The 16430-nt window shown below is 31.5% G+C and overlaps 1 pseudogene; it reads left to right on the plus strand.

Moving 5' to 3' along the window:
• The first annotated feature begins 507 nt into the window (after positions 1-507).
• LOC132029945 (uncharacterized protein At4g15970-like) lies at positions 508-6811 on the plus strand (annotated as a pseudogene).
• The last annotated feature ends 9619 nt before the right edge of the window (positions 6812-16430 follow it).

The following is a 16430-nucleotide window of genomic DNA, read 5'->3' on the forward strand; positions in this document are numbered from 1 at the left end:
TGAAAAGCCTTTTCAGTTTAAGGATAATCAGATAGAAAATGAATAAAGGTACCGGCCAGACTCTTGCAAACCAAGTATTAATATTCTTTTTTAAAAAAAAAACAAAATTTGGAGACTTTTGGTTAGTCGATTTAGATATCTCGTGATACAATTTGTACTATTGCCTTTTAAATTAATCATTTTCTTATGCACTTGCCTAACTGGTTGAAATGGTCAAATTTAAACCCCCTCCCCCACAAAAAAAAAAAAAAAAAGTAATGAACTTGGAAAAAAATTAAAAGAAAAGCAAAATATAAGTTGTATTCAAGGGTGTTTCTTGATTGTTATGATTAATGAAGTTGAAGATGCTTCAAGACGAAAGTACAAATTCGAAAAAAATATAATTAAGTTTTGATAGGTAGACCTATTTAGACAAAGCCAAAATGACCTTATATAATTTAAAAAAGATAAAAGGAATTAAAGCTAAGCTTTATAATTACTTAGAAAGGGGAATAAGTGAGAGTTGACTTGGACATGTTAGCAAGTAAGGAAGATACATATTTAAAGAGAGAAGGGGGTATATACATACCCATTTGTACTTTCAAGAATTTAACATTCAAAAAAGAATGGCAAATTTAGAGGGAGGAGAAAGCAACATCAACAAATTAGGAGATGAAGAAAAATTGTTAGATGAAGCCATAGCCACCACCCCTTCCAATGGCTTCCACCACCAACAACAAATAATTTCTTCACGTAACATTGTGAAGATATTTCTGTTATTTTCAGCAGTTGCTCTTTCATCTCTCCTTCTTTATCACTCTTCTTCTTATCCTCTTCAATTCTTTCCTAATTACAAGTACAAACCGGTTTCTTCATTGGATTTCAACTCGAACTATGTAAACAAAACTTCATCATCAAATAGCTCCGTGGCTGAAAATTTGCTTGATGGCTACAATAGTACTGCAAATGTTTCTGCACAAGCTGGAACCCTACCCTCAAAAGTAAGTTTCTTTTTCATTTTATATTTTGACCGTAAAAGTGAGTCATAAACAGGCCTTTAAGTTTGTTCGCATCTTTTACTTTGACATTAGAACTCGAATTTGTTCCTATTGATGGACACTTATACTGCTTAGAAAGTGTACCTGTTAGACACAAAATGTTGGCATGGTTGGAGTCATGTTCATTAATAGGATTCTTTTTTCTTTTTTTTTCAACCTTTGGAAAATTTTCATGAATAAAGCTTTTAGAAGAAGCAGTTTGTGTGGATTCAAAAGCTAATGTTTGGATAGTTGAAGTTTTTTTTTTTTTTTTTTTTTTTTTTTTTTTTTTTTTCTGGAGATTTTGAGCGTTTTGTGAGTGAATGAAGAACATCCTCATAACACTTTTTCATGATAAAGCCTCTTTTCAAACAAAAAGAAAATGTTTTAAAACTTCTTGAAAAGATTAGACAGTATGAATTAACTTCCATTATCATCCTTAAATTCTTTATAGTACTATTAGGGGTCGTTTGGTAGGTAGTCAAAATTATCCCGGGATTATAATTCCGGGATTAATTTATCCCATCTATTGGGATTATTTTATACCATCTAAAAGATGGTATAAAATAATCTCAGTATAAGTGGGATAAGAAGAGATATCCCATTTCTTGGGATGGGATGCATTTTATACCTTGTTTGGTACAAGGTATAAATTTATTTCAGGATAAGTTTATACCTTCTACCAAATATGATACAAAAAATTAGTGCTGGGATATCCCAGACATACCATGCACCAAACAACCCCTTACTGATTACTCCATTGGTTACGTTAGATAAGTCTGTCCGGCTGTCTTATTGTTGATAACGTCCCTCTATTTTTAGAATTATCATGAATCCGTATTCTTTACTCCTATTTTTTGAATGCAATCTGTCGAAATCAGACGTTTCAAAAAGTGAGACTTTTAAGGCCAATAGTTTAAGTATAAATGTCAGATCTGTTAAATCAACCAATAACTATTTTTCTCTTCAATAAAAATGTGTGCTAAGAATGATAATCTTTCACGCATTCCCTAATTAAGAAGAATAATGTACGTAGGAAAATGATCAGACTTTTCAATGTCGCCCAAGTTGCTACTAATATATTCTAGATATATATATATATATATATATATATATATATATATAAATACAAGGCACAACAAATTAGAGGAAAGAAAAAAAACGTAGGTATAGTAGAATCCAAATTTTTTAGAATGATCGGAATTCGAATAATTTGAATTTGCACTAGAGAATTTCAAAGTGGGGTAAAGTGCTTCCTAATTAACAAAGACGATTCAATTTTCAGTAGCTCAAATCCGAGTGATCTGATTAAAAATAAAAATAAAAATATTTCTCACCCCACCCAAAGGACGAAATCAAAGGTCTCGCTAAGAATATTCAAAATTTAAATAAATATGTATGAAAAGTAATATTTAACATATATACACATTATAATTTTTCGGCGAATGGTACTAGTTAAACACCCTTCACCGATTGTAGCTCCGCCACTGAGTCCCACCATAATCGTTGGTGCTTTTCACTAATAGGACTATGGTTACTAATTCATTGACTAAATCTCTGTCTAACTGTTTCTTAATAACTCATGGAGTAGGTGAATACATTTCACACCTTTACTTTTAATTTAAGAAAAATAAAGTTCCTTTCATTCTTTGTAATGGCATAGAATTCAACTAGCTATGCAAACCCACCCACCCTCAAACCCCAACCAAAAAAAGAAAAAAACTACTACCTATGTACCCAAATTCTTTATCCGTACAAGTCACCAAAATTAATTTCACGTATATAAAAGTAAATTAAAGGTCCCTACAACTAGGGGTGTTACGGTTTGGATCGGTTTTGGGTTAAAACCAAAACCAAACCAATCTAGTCAATTTTTAAAATTATTAAAATCAAACCAAACCAAACCAAATATAATACATATTCATCGGTTTGGTTCGATTTGGCTCGGTTTTTAAGAAAACTAACTGTATTTCTCTCTTTCATGTTTTTTCCCTACAATATGAGAGAATTTTCTATCCTTTTCTAACCTATAATTCGTTATTATCCTTTTATTATGGTAGTTATAGTTTCTTGCATTGTGGAGAAAATGTCTTAGGATTTATAATTTAATTAAGTGAAAAAAAGTTTATAAGAAATACAAAAAATAAATCTAGGTAAATCTCATAGTTGTTTCTTTGAATATGAGTGTGAATTCATGGATTTCTTTTTGAAATGGGCTTAAGGTATAAAGTTCATTAGTCTATTAGAGATAAATAAAATTTTACTAAAATGTATAGAAATTATTAGAAGTATTTATAAAAATTAATATCTCGGATATATATAATTATAAAAAGTATTTATAAATTTGCCGGTTCGGTTCGGTTTTTTCTTCGGTTTGCTTTGAGTAAAATCATAACCAAACCAAATACTATTGGTTTTTAAAAATTTAAAACCAAACCAAACCCAACGCAAGTAATTGTCGGTTTATTTGTTTGGTTTTCGGTTTGGATCGGTTTTTAACCAAACCGTGAATACCCCTATCTACAACTACAGAATTGTCTATTTCTACACAGAAAAAGTGACAGAAGAATTTTCCAAAATTGACTAATAACATAGATTTAGGCGGCCCTAAGATTTATTCAATTAATGTCATCTTCAAGTACAAAATGAATCTTGTCATACGTAGTTTGTAATAATTAGAGGAATATTTAGCCAATGTATGGTTGTGAATTATTTAATTTAAATTGTTTTACAATTTTTTTCTCAGGTCATTTAATTCGTTAATGAACTATTAAGTTAATTGATTGGTTATGAAATACCACTTCTTTCATTAGGTTTTTTCATTCGATTATTAATTTGTTATCAATGTTTATGTATTTGTTTACTTAATAATCATACGATGATATACTACGTGTCTTAAGCTGAATTATGTCCGTTATTAATTATTTATTTCGGCTATCAAATAATTAATCAGCAGAATCTGTAGAATCATTCCCAAAATCCTAAATGGTCCTGTTTCTAAAACAATTTCATTTCAAATAGAGTCAACTCTCTCACACTAAATAATTTCACGAATCAGACGAAGTATTAATTATAAAGATCATAAACTTTAAATTATTATCAACAGACAATAATTGCAGTTCCTCAGATCAATTATAAAGATCATAGACCCCTACAAAGTAAGCTTTTTCTTATACTGAAGGAAGAATTAACGATAATAATGTTATTATCAACAGACAATAATTGCAGTTCCTCAGATCAATTATAAAGATCATAAACCCCTACAAAACAAGCTTTTGAAATAGATGCGTAGCTTAATGACTAGGTGCAGAGCTTAAATACCACCAAAGACTCTTCCACCTTCGATTTTTCCATCTCTTATTTTTAAAGATATATATTATAATAGGAAAAGATTAGGATACACAAAGGGAAATAAAAAGAAACAGAAGTGACTGAGAAAATGGTAACATGAAGGACTTTTACACCTGCATGGACCATAAATAGTACAAGAAAGACAATTTATTAAGTGCTAAATCATTATTATTGTTACTGTATATATTATGCTAAATTTGTCTTGTTACCTTATATTTAAGAAACATAGTTCTAAAATAGTCTAAATATCACATATTTTCTTTATAAAGGGATCAAAAAATACACATTTTAGTTAATTGCAGGTTAAGTATATTTAACCAAATAATACAAGGTCAAAAACCAAAATTCACCAATAACTGAGGGACCCAAAGTATAACTCTCCCAATACCAATTCACCAAATTTGGTGGTAAGTGTCCCTCCATACAGAGTCTCGAATTCTAAGAATGAAGTCATCTTTAACATAGAGCGCCCCCCCCCCCCCCCACAACCCACCAAATGGACTTTTTCGCCGTGAATTCAAATTAATCGGACCCAAAGCAAGTACGCATGCACAGTGGAAAACCGAAAAAACAATTCTGTCACTTAAAGGATTTAATTCCAGTGTAAAATAATACAATATTTTTAATTTGCTTTAGCAGTCAATTTTTCTTATTTTCAAGTTATTGATCTTATTTTATATGCACGATTAACCTTAATTATCTTTTAGCTGATCTAAATTAGTACAAATATTCTTTTACAGTACTATCAGTATATAGAGGTTAAATAAAACTCTTCTTTAAATCGTCTATAAAATCATTATCAAATTTGTCTAAATTTTCAGGAAAAGAATAAGCAACAGCAAAAAAGCAAGTTAGAGAAAGTGTTAGAAAAAGCAGCAATGGGAGACAAAACAGTGATAATAACATCTCTAAATGCAGCATGGACAGAACCAAACTCCATATTTGATGTTTTCTTGAAAAGCTTTAGAGTTGGAAACCAAACAAAACCACTTTTGAAACATGTTGTAGTTGCAGCTTTGGACCAAACTGCATATACTCGCTGCTTGGAGAAACAACTTCACTGTTATGCTCTCACTACAAAAGGTGTTGATTTCTCTGGTGAAGCTCATTTTATGAGTGAGGATTATTTGAAGATGATGTGGAGAAGGATTGATTTTCTGAGAAATGTTCTTGAAGTGGGATATAACTTCATTTTCACGGTACTCTTCTTTCACTTTATCATTAACATTTTATTAAAAGTTTTAAAAATTAGCTTCTACATATATCCATAATTGGTGAAACTAGTTAACTAAAAAATTATGTTTTAATGTATATACACTTGCAGCGTAAAGAATGTTTACATATTGTATTTTAACATAAAATGTCTTATTTTCTAAGCCACCCATTCATTTTGTTGTCAACTACTTGTATATATTTATCTTTTTAATGACCTAATAGTGTAAAAAATTATTTACACCATCGTTGAGCATAGAAGTTAAAGCAAACGACCTACATACTAGAATGCATGTCTTATCAAGCTTTACTTGGAAAATATGGTTGCTTGAACAATCGCATAATTTTGCATATAAGCAAATAACAACTCATCGATAACAACTCATCTTGTCTTTATTTCTATTGATCTTGTATTAGTCAAAAAAACAAAGAAATAATTAACAAAAATGTTATAAGACAACAATTGAAATATTTTTCAATTATATATCGATGTCCAATATGATTTAACAAAGTGGTGACTAGCAATGGGAAAATTTCATGCCTTATATTTCTAGTTTGGAAATTTATATATATTACTCTGTAGTGCTAACCATAAATATTATTTTGTGTCGTCTCCTATAGGATGCTGATATATTGTGGTTTCGACAACCATTTGCACATTTTTACCCGGACGCTGATTTCCAAATTGCTTGTGACCATTACTGGTACGACTCTACAAATTTAGACAACTCACCAAATGGAGGTTTCAATTATGTCAAATCAAATCAACGTACCATACAATTTTACAAATTCTGGTACAATGCAAGAGAGGCTCATCCAGGAAAACACGATCAAGACGTGCTCAACATGATCAAATTCAACCCATTCATCAAAGATATTGGACTGAAAATAAGATTTTTGGACACTGCTCTATTTGGGGGTTTTGTGAGCCAAGTAAAGATCTCAATCTTGTTTGCACAATGCATGCAAATTGTTGTATTGGAATTGATAATAAAATGCATGACTTAACAATGGCGCTTGATGATTGGGAAAAGTATATGGCTTTGCCTGGTGATGAAAGGGTGTCAAAGCCACAAACTTGGACTGTCCCAAGAATCTGTGGTTAAATTGAGTTATTAAAAGAACGATCTATCTTCTTCTATTTATTATGGTCCGTGTAAGTGTAAAATCCTTCATGTAACCTTTTTCTCAGTCTTTTTTACTTATAGTGGTATTTTCTGAGTCTGTTCTTCTCCTTTTTATTCCCTTTTGAGCATTTTTTCTTATCATAATATATTTTACTATTAACTAATATTCATTCATGGTCTAAAAATAATTTACACTACCAGATCATTTATGTTTGTTGTAGCAGATAAGTTGCCTTATGTTAAAGATAATTACAAATCTCACCTTTTTTATGGAGGGTATCTTCTAGATTATTTTGATTAAATCCAATTCTCTCAAGCGCTTTAAAGAAGTCACTTTAGGTTCTTAACAAAGAATTTTTGTTTTGTCAAGCAGAATTCTCCTTTAATTAATTGAAGTATAGCATTACAAAAACTCTTTCAGAAATTCAGTGTGTTTATTTTGAGTATACGTTTCTCAAAATATCCAGTGGATCCTTCCCCCAACTAACAAACAGTGTTTATCACTGTACTAGTTTAAAAAATGATGAGTAACTCCATAATACTCCCTCCGTCCCAAAATAAGTGTGGTTTGAACTCATTTCACGCCATTAAGAACAATAATAAATACAACGTTTATTTTACTAAGTTACCCCTATTTATTAGATGTTTCTTGAGAATTGGGCACTATTAACAAGAAGTAGTTCTTTATATAAGGGTATAGTCGGAAACAATTACTATATTTTGTCTTGAATTCCTAAAGCGACACTTATTTGAGACAAATTTTATTTGCTAAAAGCGACACTTATTTTGGGACAGAGGGAGTACATCTTATATTTTGAATAATAGAACAGCTTACATTAGCATTTGTACATTGCATGTTTGTATACGTTGATCGAGCATTAAAATCCCTCGAAACAAAAGACTAATTAAAGAGACCATTTACGGGAAAAATTTATATATAAAAAAAAATACGCACTAAGCTTTCCATCCTCAATTGCTACAAAATATCTTACCTTTTGAAGTTTTCCAAAATTCTTTTTTCAATCGATTTTGGGTTGAATTTCTACAATCTAGGGATTTGGATGATATCTTGGAGCTAATCCTTGTTAATTTGATGTAATTTGACCATAGGATGATAAAGAACTCACCTTGGGTGTTTGGGTATGAGTCTAGGCCGAAATAGCTCTCAAAAACTCATACAACGAAATAGGGTTTTAAATTTCAGAAATCCCGCATTTATAGAATTACTGTCAGGTCCGACATGAGGTTCGACATGTGGTCCACATGTGGCTTTCGCATGTCGAGTTCCGAGACCTCAAATTTTCACTTTTTAGGTTCAAATGCGGTTTGTATGTGGCTTTCGTATGTCAAACACCGAGACTTAAAATTTCCACTATCAATACTTTCTTCAGACTCCCATATGCTAATGCGGTTAGACATGTGGTCTGTATGTTGAACATGCGGCCCGCGCTCCGGCTGCATCTCGACCCAGATTTTCAAACTTTATTTCTTTTTAGATTTTTTTCAACTCCAATCTTTCTGTACAGTTGAGACATGCTTAGTTATTGACTTTCACACGTGTAAACATATAAATTTCCGGTTCATGTCTAATCACAAGCATTTAATGGGTTCAAACATATCCCGAATCTACTAGGTGTTACACGCTACTTCTCCATCTATCCCTTCGACTCGATCAAATCAGAAGTTGGTGAAAGCAAGGAGAACCACTCATAATGGAATGACGTCTGTGATATTCAATTATAAGACTATTGTGGCGTCATGACCAACCCTTGTAGAGAAGAACCATTATTGGGCACTTTCTGTAATCCAGACCACAAATAAACATTAACGGATATCGATTTTTTGAGAAATTTCCTTTGAAAAGATATATTAAAATAGGGGTTTATGATAATTTTGACATACTTGTAACACTCACTAATAATGAGGATTTTCATTTTGTGTTGTGTAAAAGGGTTATTCAGCTTGAAGGCTATCAGATATAGCTTCGGAAATGGACTTTGGACTTCAAGCCGGAGAAGGACATCCCAATTGTTCTAGTATGGGTACTTTTTACAGGTTTGTCTTTTCATATGCATAATCGGTATTATATGCTAAATGTTGTGAAAATATTGAATTAAATATCTCAAAAAGAAGTTTTTAATTCATTATTTTAATATATATTAATGAGTCATTATTTTAAATACAAACGTTATGTTTCTAAGACCAAATTGAATGGTCTTTAATTTGTAATCAAAGTGAGCAACGTTATAGCAGAACATTTACTACATTAAATAGCTCTTTATATGTTGTTAATGATGAAATCATCATTTGTGATGCCATTTACTGTATACGTTATTTGGCTAATATATTAGCCTGATATTAGTTAATTGTTTGAACCTATATATACTTAAGTTATTTTCATTGGCAGAGGTGATATATACAAAACCATATTTTTCCTTATAAAATATAGTGTGCTGGGTTTTCTACTTTTGTGAAATCTTTGTTAGATTCTGGCTCCTAGTTTTGTACTAGAAGAGCTTGTTGAATCCTGGGGATACACCCATACCGGGTGAAATATCCTGGAAGACAAGGTATTGCCCTCCAAGCTACGAAGAATTCTTTACAAGTGTTAGCGATCAAGATTTTACTCAAGCTTAGAAGGAGTTCCTACAAGTGTTCGTGATTGAAGAGAAGTCCCTACAAGTGTTCGTGATTTAAGAAAAGTCCCTACACGTGTTAGTGATGAAGTATTTTCCGTAAGATTTCCAACAATCTTAAGGATATTTCTCACTCTTTTCTTACGGAAAATTGAAAGAGATTAACTTAGTACAATCTGTGTAAGTTTCAGGTATGCTTCTGCTAATATTTGATTGCTTGTTGGCCGTTCTACATAAAGAAGGAAATTATCATTCAAGGCAAATGTATGCTTGATAATTCTGAATTTGTTTTGCGTGAAATTTGTGAAATTCTGTGGTATTTGACTAGAGACCAAATATTTAAGAGAAGCTGAATTTTGGGTATTCTAAACTTTTTGAAATACTTTAATTTTCATTGTCTGTTTCTTCTCATGTGAACTTGAATTCTCGTGAAAATGCACGTCGAAAATGATATTTGAACTTTCATTATATAGGTTTGATGTTTTGCTGAGTAAAGTAAATTTATTAATGAAAGAGATTTGTTTTGTCTTAATTGAAATTTTATGGTTTCTCTTTTGTCTTTTTGGTTTGTTCTGCTTTGGCAAAGTATGAAATGAAAAAACTTTTATGTGTGAAGCATATTATTTGTGTGGGATAACAAGGTCTATATTTGCTATAAAACAAAATAAAGATTTAGTCTTCATTTTTGAAGTTATCATGAGCAATCATTTTAATTTTGTTTAATTGGGGTATATACTGCAGAAAGTGTAGCAAGATCTTATTAGTCACGGAATCACAAATTTTAATTTGTCTATAACCATTATAAGTAAGTTTCGAATAGATTTTTCAGTATGTATACTATTGCGTATTTCGTCTTCCATGAGCCCCGAAGATAGATCTTTGACATATGAAATAGTCTTACCCGGGAATCTAATCCATACTCTTTGGTATTTAGTTTGAACGAGGATCTGTGAAATAGCATATTGTACTATAGCTATATGGTTAATTATATATGGTGAATGACATGTGAAAATAATTTACCAGATACTTGAAAGTTTGCAAAAGTCGTAACTACTATTTATAGTAACATGATATAATTATTGTGGTCGTTTCTTAAGAAAATCTTGTGGTTAGTTTGAGTGACTGGGTGATAGACTTTGTGTTGCTATGCATATTTGTGTGGAAAAAATAATTGTATGACTTACACCCAAGTGGAGGAGAAGAATTTATTTATTTTGGTGATTCAAGAGTTACTCAAGTTTTTTTGGAAAAGAAAAAATTCTTCTTAAACTCACATTTGAAATTATTGGAATTAGCCGAGTGATCTATATTTCTATTATTTGAGCCAATACTTTGATTCTTGTGGAATTACTAGAAAAACTTGAAGAGAAGATTTTATTTGAGTATGATAAGGTTGTATCAACCAAAATAATATTTTTACGGGCAATGAGTATTGTCATCATAGTTTGTTTATTTGTGTTTACTATTTTTAAATTTTTTTTTTTTTTTAAAAAAAATATTGTATTTGTATCATTTCTTATCCAACTCTTGATAAAAATATTATTTTCTTAAAATATTTATCGATAATGGCATAGTGTGGGTAACTATACAAAATCGTTTGGGTGAAGTTATACTATTAGTTTGTTATTTATAAGATGAAATCTCTTATGAGAAATTAGTAATACTTCTTTTTATGAGTTATGAAAATATTATTCCCTTATCGTAGAATTTTTGGAAATGTGGGGGTTATGACGTCTTATGAGTTATGAAAATTATTATTTTCCTGTCTTAAATTTTTTGAAAATATGGGGGTCAAGGTGTCTTACTAAAGTTATGTTTAGAGAATTTTTTGGAGAATTTTTTTTTTAAAAAAAATGATAATATGTGGTGGTGTTGTTCGAAATGCTTTTGAAAATAAAGTTTGATAAGAGGCAAATGATGGTAAAGTGTTTGCTGAATTAATATTTATTGTACTAGAGGGGTACAATGATGTTAAGTGGATTTATGGTTATGTGTTCACCCTTTGTGGAGGTGTAATGGTATGAAAAGCAGCCAAGTAGACCATAATGAAATATGAGTATGGTTTGGAGTTGGCTGGTAATGAGGCTTCTCAGTGAGTATTAAGGTTGAGTTAAAACCAACATGTCTATATATTGTGATTGCCAAGCAGTGTTAGCTATAGTGAATAAATAAATTTTTCGGTGGCAATAAAACATATTCGTTTGGAACATAAAAGTGATAAAACAACGTTGTTATGAGATGAAATTATTATGTGATGTTTGAGGTGAATTTGGCCTATTCACAAGACTAAAAGAAACATCGAGGGGAATGAGACTTTTGTCATTTGAGAAGATTAACAATGATGGTAACCCAACCTATGTGATTGGAGATCCCATAAATTAGGTTCATATGGGTATTAACAAGTCATTAGTTGATCAAAAGTGCACTATTAAATTATGTCTCTTTCTATGGTATGTGAATATATAGTGCAGTTCTGCAAGGCAAAGTGAGGCTGGGTTAAAAACTCTTAATCCATTACCATATCCTTTATAAAGGTGTATTGCTCGTGTATCACACTTGATGGGTGGACCTATATGAGTGTGAAGTGGTGCCGCTCCTATGAAATTGTGACGGATTTCTAGAGCACTAATGAATACCAGGACACGCGCATGGCCTCTTAGCGCAAAACCGCGATAACGACAAAGATTGTGCGAGTATGATGTGATAGAATAAGACATTGGGCTTACAAAAGAATTTTTGGTTCATAGAAGTATTACACTTCATCAATTGTTCTGTAAGTTTAATCTTATTTTATCTAGGTCTGGTTCATAGTCTACAAGACACCAGATTCGACGCATTGTACTCACATGTGAAAACCCATCAAAACGACTTATTTCATTCTATTCCTTTTTATTCTTTTTGAGATAATGGGGGATTGTTGTGAAAATATTGAATTAAATATCTCAAAAAGAAGTTTTTAATTCATTATTTTAATATATATTAATGAGTCATTATTTTAAATACAAACGTTATGTTTCTAAGACCAAATTGAATGGTCTTTAATTTGTAATCAAAGTGAGCAACGTTATAGCAGAACATTTACTACATTAAATAGCTCTTTATATGTTGTTAATGATGAAATCATCATTTGTGATGCCATTTATCGTATACGTTATTTGGCTAATATATTAGCCCGATATTAGTTAATTGTTTGAACCTATATATACTTAAGTTATTTTCATTGGCAGAGGTGATATATACAAAACCATATTTTTCCTTATAAAATATAGTGTGTCAATTTTCTACTTTTGTGAAATCTTTGTTAGATTCGGCTCCTAGTTTGTACTAGAAGAGCTTGTCAATCTCGGGATACACCCATACCGGTGAAATATCCTTAAGGACAAGGCCATTGGCATGCCTCAAGCTACGAAGAATTCTTTACAAGTGTTCGTGATCAAGTATTTTACTCAAGCTTAGAAGGAGTTCCTACAAGTGTTCGTGATTGAAGAGAAGTCCCTACAAGTGTTCGTGATTTAAGAAAAGTCCCTACACGTGTTAGTGATGAAGTATTTTCCGTAAGATTTCCAACACTAAAGAGGTTTTTTTTTGTAAATAAAGAAATTTTATTACCAGTATCTACATTATAACACGAAAAAAAAAGAAGAAGAAAAAAAAAAAAAAAAAAAAAAAAGAATCATCCCAAACAACAAAAACTACTACCACCCTTACAGTCTATACTACTAACAAAGAAGGCAAGATAGACTGGAGAGAAGTTAAGGGACCTGATCTTCCTTTCAATAGAACCTCTGAAGCAGACTTCTTGTATAATAATTTTAACAATCATACTAGCATCTCTAGAGCTATTTTGGAAAACTCTGAAGTATCTCCTGCCACATATGATATAAAATTCTAAGTAAATGAGCAGTGGGAGACTTCCTTTTCTGGCTAGCTATCCATTCCAGTTCATCAGATCACTCCAAAGGTTGTCTACTTATGTCAATCCAATTTAACAGTTTCATCCAAACAAATTTAGTAGGGATAGACAAAGAAAACATTGTAGAGAGTTTCTTGGTTTTGTGAGCAGAGGGGACAATCACAACTATAAAGAATGCCCTGATTAACCGACCTATCCTTTGTGTAGATTCTTCCCGATGCTGCAACTCTGAAGATAAAAGACCATTTAGGTGCACCATAATTACATACTACTCTTCTCCATGAGACTTCTAGCAAATACTTTAGAGTTATTTGTATCTTCTGAATGAAGAAATTCAGCAAGTTCAAGAATCGAGTGTAGTCATATCGTGCCTTCTCAAAAGGCTACCTACCTTTGAATATATTCGAAACCACCCAAGAAGCTTGTTGCGGTAGAACTGTCTGTTGACCCCCAATTTTTGCATTCCACATTTTAAATTAACTAGTCAAGCTTCTTGAATTTCAAACATAGTGAAATAACTATTCAGAAAATCGAATAATACTCTCTAAACTAGTTTTGATGCTATTTTTTCCATTTTCATTTGACAAAATATCCTAATATATATTATATGTTTAATTTAGTACTTATTTCAAAATTATCAAATTAAAGTCATTTTCTTCCAGTGAATTCGATTTCAAACAGTAAAATTCTCATCTTTTCCGCTATTTTTTCTGATCTTTGTTGTGTAAAGACAAAGATGATTAATGATCTCTGTCCTTCTTCTTTTTTCAAAATTGAAATTAATTTCTGAATTTGAAATCAAATTTCAAATCCGGATGGAGTCCCACATCGTTCAAGTTCAAATATCATACTTATTTTGGGGTTCTATAAATAGAACCCCCTTTCTTCATTTCGACTAGGGGTGTGCAAAAACCAGTTTAACCGATAAACCGAACCGATAAAAGTATTATTGGTTTATCAATATTGGGTTAATGGTTTGTAAACGGTTTTGCAAAATATTTTATTGGATTAACGGTTTGGTTTCCGATTTTAGGGACTTAGTTAATAGTTAAACCGATAACCCAATAAACTTATATTAAAATTACCTTTTTATCCCGAATTATATATTAGTGACTTTAAATTTTGATTTTTACATACAAATCTATTTCTAAATTACTTACCGCAAGCATGCTTATTTTCTCAATGCACATACGAAACTAGGGCTTGTGCCTTACGATGCCTATTGGTCTGCTGCTTACTGCTTATTTTTGGATTTTATAGTTTTTGTTTTGCATTTTATATTTTTGGTCTTGTTGTTGGTGCTTTCTTTATGAAGAAGTTGACCTTGTTTATGAACAAATGAATTGTGGATTGGCCTTGTTTTGTTTTTGAAAGATTGCTACGTTGCATTTTATAGTTTTTGTCTTGTAATTTGTGTAGACTTTATGCATGAAAACAGTGTATATCTGAACAAATGAAAACAAGAAAAAGCAAAAAAAAAATAGCGGAGCATTTTCTTAATGGTTAAACCAAAAACCAAACCGTTAAGGACCAAAAACTGATAACTCGAAAATCGATAACAAAATATCTTATAGGTTTGATTTTGGTTTAGCATATTTGCAAACCGAAAACTGATAAACCGAACCTTTAATTCAAACCGGACGGAACCTACGGTTAAGCAACCCTAATTTCGACAACGGTTTTTTTGGACCCCCACAATTCCGAGTTTTCCATTTTTTGACTTAAAGCCAAGTATTTCATCTTGACGAGTTAGATTCTTGATTTGTCTGAAAGTTTAAGTTTTCTTTATTTCTGTTTTTGTCAGCATTTGGTTCTATTGGCTCAAAGTAGAACCTTATCGTTGTCGAAAGTTCGGTGCTGAAATCGATCCTCGACGCTCGTAGCCTCAGTCGCTGCTCCGGAAAAGGTAATTCTCCTCCTCATTTCAGTTTTTTTCTTAAGTCTTAAATTCCAGTAATGTAGATTAGTTTAATTAAAATGTTGTTCCAGATTACATAAAGTGATCTTTGGTTCTGTTGCCATACAAAATCCCTATCTCTATTGCTGTTCTTATTGTTCGTCACTATTAAGATGAATTTCCATGTAGTATAAAATACATTGTTTGCATTATGTTGCTTTCCTTTTTCTCAATAGAATTCGGTGTATAAGAGTGCACATGTTAAGTGCTATGCATATTTATTGAAGTTTATTTCCTGTTCCCAATTTGAAGTGTTTGACTGAAACCTGATCTGTGTATGGCTTTTCTAGTATTTTTTTTTTCTTTTCTTGTTCAAAGCGAGTCTGGTACGAGTTGTTTAGTTCTGGGCTGTTAGATTATGCATAAGATCCATGTTTCATGTTTGACATCATAATGGAGTGTACCTTTCATTTTTTGTAAGATTTAGTTACCTTGATCTCATTTTACAAACTAGTTTCTTTATAAATGTTTCGGTCAAGTAGTTGATTAGACTCATCTGTTTCTTTCTTTCTAAAAATTACTTAGGCATAGATTCAAGTTTACTGTCTGGTTCAGAAATACTCCATCCTTTCCTCTATGTTTAATTAATCTAAGTTCTTTACAAAGATTAAGCTCACAATAGTTAGTAATTCACTGTTTTTCCTCCAAGTTGAATTCGTACACTTAACACCTTCTGTCCTTTCCTTTGTAAATATGTATGTGAAGTATGAGTGTTATGGTTTTGTTTAGTTTCGTAAGAATAGGATTATATTACCTTGCGTTTAGTTTTTGCAACAGTTTTCATAACCCTGCAAGCCTAAAAATGGTTAAAATCAGCATGTGTTGTTTTATGTTTGAGTGTTTGGTTAAGCATTTGTTTCAAGATTTGCAACAGTGAGAGTGATGTCGCCACCCTTGATGTTTCGTGTTGGTCCTTTCCTTATTTATTGGTTTGTAGATTCTGATTTGGTCTTATTTTGAGTCTAAACTGTAAAGAAGCTGTTATTACCCTTTTAAAATCTACCTCAATTAAACTGAAAACTATTTACCTCTTTAGTTCATTAAGATGAGTGTTTGAACATGAATCTGTCTCTATATGTTTTGCTTTACAAATGCTTTTCTTATGTTTTCTTGTTGGCCTAAAAAGATTGAAATCTAATTATGCTTTGGCCTTAAGTTTGGATAAAATGTGGACAAGTCTCTAACTAACCGAATCAGTGACTGTTTCATGTGTTGTGT

The sequence above is a fragment of the Lycium ferocissimum genome, chromosome 9 (genome assembly GCF_029784015.1).
Source record: "Lycium ferocissimum isolate CSIRO_LF1 chromosome 9, AGI_CSIRO_Lferr_CH_V1, whole genome shotgun sequence".
NCBI lineage: Eukaryota > Viridiplantae > Streptophyta > Magnoliopsida > Solanales > Solanaceae > Lycium > Lycium ferocissimum.